Below are 6000 nucleotides of genomic sequence, written 5' to 3'. Positions count from 1 at the left end.
ACGACAGTCGCGCTTTACGGCACCTTTTACGACAGTTTCACGACAGTCGCGCTTTACGACACTTTTACGACGTTTTATGGAAATTTTACGGCACTTTACAGCACTTTAGAATTTTTATTTTGTTTTTCATGTATTTTTAATTAATTTTATTTTATTAATTTTGGGGGTTTTTTAATTTTTCTATTTTTAAAGCTTTTTATTTTATTTTTTTAATTTTTTTATTTGTTTTTATTTTTAATTTTCCTATTTTTAAAGCTTTTCATTTTATTTTTAAAATATTTTTAAATTTAATTTTTAAATTTAATTTTTCTTTTTTTAAAGCATTTATTTTTTTAATTTTGTTTTTTATTTAATTTTTATTTTTCTATTTTTAAGGCTTTGTATTTTTTTAATTTTATTTTTTGTTTATTTTTATTTTTAAACCTTTTTATTTTTTAAATTTTTTTTTATTTTTAAAGCATTTATTTTATTTTTAAATATTTATATTTATTTTTAATTTTTCTATTATTAAAGGTTTTTATTTTTTAAATTTTATTTTTAATTTTTTAAATTTTTCTCTTTTTAAACTATTTTTTAAAAATTTTTTTTATTTTTAATTTTTCTATTTTTAAAACTTTTTATTTTTTTAATTTTTATTTCATTTTTATATTTCATTTTTTTATTTTTAAAGCATTTATTATATTTTTTAATTTTGTTTTTTATTGATTGTTTATTTTTCTATTTTAAAAGCATTTATTTGATTTGTAAATTTTTTTATTTAATTTTTAATTTTTCTATTTTTAAAGCCTTTTTAAAATTTTTTAAATTCGTTTTTATTTTTAATTTTTCTGTTTTAAAAGCTTTTTATTTTATTAATTTTTTATTTAATTTTTATATTTAATTTTATTATTTTTAAAGAAGTTATATTTTTTGATCTTGTTTTTTATTGAATGTTTATTTTTAATTTTTCTATTTTTAAAGCTTTTTATTATTTTAATTTTATTTTTAATTTTTTTATTTTTAAGTTTTCTATTTTTAAAGCATTTATTTTTTTAATTTTGTTTTTTATTTTTCTATTTTTTTTTTCTATTTTTAAAGCATTTATGTTTTAATTTTGTTTTTTATTTAATTTTTATTTTTTAAATTTTTTAATTTCAAAGTTTTTGAATTTTTACATTTTATTTTTTATTTATTTTTATTCTTAATTTTTTTATTTTTAAAGCATTTATTTTTTTAATTTTATTTTTATTTAATTTTTATTTTTAATTTTTCTATTTTCAAAGCTTTTTTATTGTTTAATTTTATTTTTTATTTAATTTTTAGTTTTAATTTTATATTTTGAAACCTTTTTTTTATTTTTTAATTTAATTTTTTATTTCTATTTTTAATTTTTCTATTTTAAACCTTTTAGTTTTATTAAATTTTTATTTAATTTTTATATTTAATTTTTCTGTTTTTAAAGCATTTATTATATTTTTTAATTTTGTTTTGTATTAAATTTTTATTTCTAATTTTTCTATTTTTAAAGCATTTGTTTTATTTATTTTATTTTTTTTTTTTAATTTTTCTATTTTTAAAGCATTTTTTAAATTTTATTTTTATTTAATTTTTATTTTTAATTTTTCTCTTTTTAAAGCATTTTATTTTTTTAATTTTCTTTTTATTTTTTATTTCTAATTTTTCTATTTTTAAAGCATTTATTTTTTAATTTTGTTTTTTATTTAATTTTTTTTTTAATTTTTCTATTTTTAAAGCTTTTTATTTTATTTTATTTGGTGCTGCCCAGACCAATTTAAGCTGGTGATTGTGGTGGTGTTTGAGGGTCTTGCATTACAGCACTACATTTTATGGAACTTGTACAGCACTTTACAGCACTTTACAGTTTGGGTTTTTTTATTATTTATTTTTAATTAATTTTGTTGGTTTTTTTTTTTTTTAATTTTTCTATTTTTAAAGCATTTTATTACATTTTATTTGGTGCTGCCCAAACCGGCTGTAGTGCATTTTTATACTTTGTAATACTTTGAAGTAATTTTTCCCAAATGGTTTATCCCAAACTGTACCCCCCTCCCTTTACCTGTGTTATCCCTCTCCTGGGATGAGATCATCCCCAAACCCCCACCCTGGCTCTCTGTCAATCACTCAGCCTCCCATCCCCCCCATGCAGAAGTTTCAGTCCAAGTCCTCGAGTGATTAGCCAGAGGCTAGGGGTCAGCCCCCCAAGCCTTGCCCCATACGCTGTCCTATATGTCTATCCCCCAGCATCCATCCCTTAGGGTCACTTAATGGTTGGTAGGATGTTATCTACTTTCGGTTTCCACCTCCCTTTAAATGTAACCTTGGCACAGCTCCCGGGGCTCTGGGCAGGAGCCCCCTGAGGTGCAGGAGCTCCTATGGGGGTCCTAATAAAACCTTGGATTAACCCCTGCTAAGAGTCGGCCCTTTATCTTCTACCGCTGTCTCTGGTGTCTCTTCTGCTGCAAAGGCGACCAGCCCAGGTGCCCTCAGTACCCTCAGGGCACAGAGAGTGTCTGCCCCCAGCCCAGGTGCCCTCAGGGCACAGAGAGTGTCTCCCCCCAGCCCAGGTGCCCTCAGCACCCTCGGGCCACACACAGTGTCTCCCCGCTGTTGGCCGTGTCGGGGCTGCCCCCTGGTGTCTGCCAACTCGGGACCGGCCGAGGGTTCCTGAGGGGCTCGCACAAACACGCTCGGCCGCTGATTGTGGTGGTGTTTGAGGGTCCTCCAGGACAAGGGAGGAGATGAGAATCTTGACTCCACCTTTCAGAAGGCTGAAATATTATTTTATGATCTCTATTATATTAAAAGAAAATGAGATATTAGAACTACACTAAAAGAGCAAGGAGACATCAGAAAGCTGGAAAGGAATGAATAATAAAAACCTGGGACTGCTCACAGCCCCGACACCGCTGGACCATGATTGGTCATCAAGTAGAAACAATGCACAGGAGACCAACCCAAGATGCCCCTGTTGCTAAACCATCTCCAGCCCACACTCCACAGCCAGCAGATTGTTATTGGTTCCATTTCTGTTCTGAGGCTTCTCAGGAGAAAAAACCCAGCAAAAGGATTTTCATCAAACACATCAGTGCCAGGTGATGGCACAGGCAGCATCAGCTGGCAGAGGTCACTGTGTCATCCCTGCCAGCCCAGGTGTCACAGCAAGGAGGAGAGAGTTCACCCTGTGCTCACACTGCAATACAGAGCAATACAAACACAACACACACATTAACACAAGATTATAACCTTTTTCTATTTTCATTACTTGTGGATTTATTGTTACAGGACACCCAAAACAACAAAAGCACACAAAAAACAGCACTCATCTACCATTAACACCCCCTTCAAATGACACACAAACTCACCATCCCTCTGATCACAACTGCTAAATTACACCCCAGCAATCATTGGTCCTCGGGAACATGGTTCCCTGGAGCCTCCAAAAATTCCTCCTGCCTGAAGAAATACCCGGTCCCTGGAGGGTCTGTGCCCAAACTTTGGCGATGAACGTCGCCTCGCAGACCGACCGGGACCCGGGAAAAAAAACCCAGCCGGGGGGAAAAAAAAAAAGAAAAAAAAAACAGCCGGGGGGGGTGGGGGGGCTAAACCCGGCTGGGGATTTTTTACTCTAAATTTACAAATGAGTTGAAAAACCTGAAAAGCAAGTCACACACACAAGGTTAAATCCAGTCACAGCATGCGCTCACACACGCAGAGATGAGCAGACGCCGACAGACAGACACGTGCTCTCACACACGCTCACGCACTCCTCCCATTTAATCTTTCCCTGTGGCTCTTACTCGAGACGCTGAAGAACGTGCTTCCACGCTTCTTCTGGCTGCCGCTCCTCGACCTCAAATGGTAGATTCTGGGGAAATCAGTAGCCTCAGGGACCTGTGAGACGACAGGAAGCGGTCAACGAGTGGCTGACAGCTAGGACTTGTCCCCGCTCTGACCGATAAATTTTCTACCCTAAACCCCACTAAAGACAGATGAACAGTAAAGTTTTTATAACTCTGCTACCTAACTGTGACTACATGCCAGGGCAGGGCAGCTCCGACCATAAGTGGTACAACATGAGTACACACAATAAAAGCAGACGCATACAGTGCAAGTGTGCATGGAGCGTAAGTCCATACAATATAAGCCAGCATAGGTACACACAATGTAAGTACATACAGTGTAAGCCAACACAGGTACACACAATGTAAGTACATACAGTATAAGTACATACAGTATAAACCAGCATAGGTACAAACAATGTAAGTACATACAGTATAAGCCAGGACTTGAGATAGCTCTCTGGAAGATTAATTCTTGAGCCCTGTACCCTTTGAGAAGATGGAACCTATAGAACTCCTGCAGTCACGTGAGGAGGGTGTAAGACGCTCCCTCGGGAAGTCCAAGAGAATGGCGTGGAAAAAAAGGCACTACCAAAGCTGGTAGTGAGAAGGAAGACGGATGAGAACATCTTGTCCCTTTGAGACATTCCTGTCTCAAAGAGTAAAAATGTAAAGATGCCGGAATAAGGGATATCCGGAAAGGAACGTGAGTAGAATATGGCCTACGTGGCACGGAATAGTGCCGATAAAGCGTTGAGACATAACAAAGGCCTATGACACGTAAGACGATGGACACGGATGACATAACACGGACACGGACGACATAACATGGACACGGACGACATAACACAGAGACAAGTGACAACTGCCTGGCACTGTCCCCGTAGGGACCCGAGATTCCTAGTGCAAGGTGAGCCAGAGGCTGATGATGCCAAAGGAAAGGAAGCCCTAGGACGAGAGCACGTGATGATGAAATGTAACTCGTCAAAAGAAGTTAGTGCCAAAGCAGTTAAGAGGATGCTCGAGAGGGGCGGCGAGCCTAGAGAAGGAAGCGGACTGACGGGTGACCGTGGCCGTAGCTCCGGACCTGAAGGCGAGCTCCTCAGGGGAAAGATCTGTGACGACGTCGGGCTGAGGGAGGCGGACGACGCAAAGTTCCCGAGAATGTGGAGATGGGTCGGAACTGCCCTGCCCGGCAAAGGCTCTGGCGAGGCTGAGGGGAAACCCTCTCCCCTTTACTTCCAGAGAGCCCGTCCCGCTACAGAGCTCGCAACTAAGCTGACATCTGATTGCCTCCTGTGATAGTAAAGGCTATTCCCCTTCTCCCAACCGCTGGCCCCGACACTTAGCTTTTGGAAGATGAGAGGACAAAATCCATCCTCGGTCAGACGTGGACGTTGAGATGCTCTCCGTGTGTGCCTCAGTGCTGCCGTTTCCAAGCTTGGGCTACGAGCCTCCTCAGGGTACCTAAGGCAAAACAGAAAACCTGACTATTGCCCTCAAAAACAGTAATCCCCGGGACTCCTCTGCACCACTGCCCCAGCTCACCTCAAATCTTGATTTGGCTCCGGAGGATGCCCGGAAGATACCTGCAAAGAGAAAAGGGACACGCTTAGCATGCTGCTGTGTAACGCTCACCTAGGAGTCAGCCTGCCTAAACGCCGACTCACCTGCCCTCCTCTGTTCCTTGGCGTGCCTAGGGCAGCGACAGCACCTGCAAAGAAACAAATCGGAAAAGCATGCTGAGATACTGTGAAAACACAACCTCCCTAATCTGACAAGGATGCCACACCGATACCTTAAGCTGCACATACCTGGCATAGGCGTGCTCGGCCAGGAGAGATGGCAAGTGGACCACCTAAAATAAAAAAACAAGAGGAGATGCTTAGAGCTGCACCAAAACTGAGACCTCAGCAATAACAACTGCTTCTGTACGCTATTCAATGCTCACCTTGCCCACTCGGCCTTGACTGCTGCTCTCGGCCTTGACCTCCTAAAAAGAGAGAGAAAGAACAATGCTGTAATGGCCACCATTTATGCTTCCTCTGCAGAAACAAACATGGACTCACATGCTCGGGGCACTTCCCACACCCGGGATGGGGGGCTCTGCCCTGGATTTTATCCTTCTGCATCTGAAAGAAAGTCAGGACAAAAGTCAAAC

This window comes from Molothrus ater, chromosome 27, assembly GCF_012460135.2.
Source record: "Molothrus ater isolate BHLD 08-10-18 breed brown headed cowbird chromosome 27, BPBGC_Mater_1.1, whole genome shotgun sequence".
NCBI classification, from domain to species: domain Eukaryota; kingdom Metazoa; phylum Chordata; class Aves; order Passeriformes; family Icteridae; genus Molothrus; species Molothrus ater.
This window is presented reverse-complemented; position numbering follows the sequence as displayed.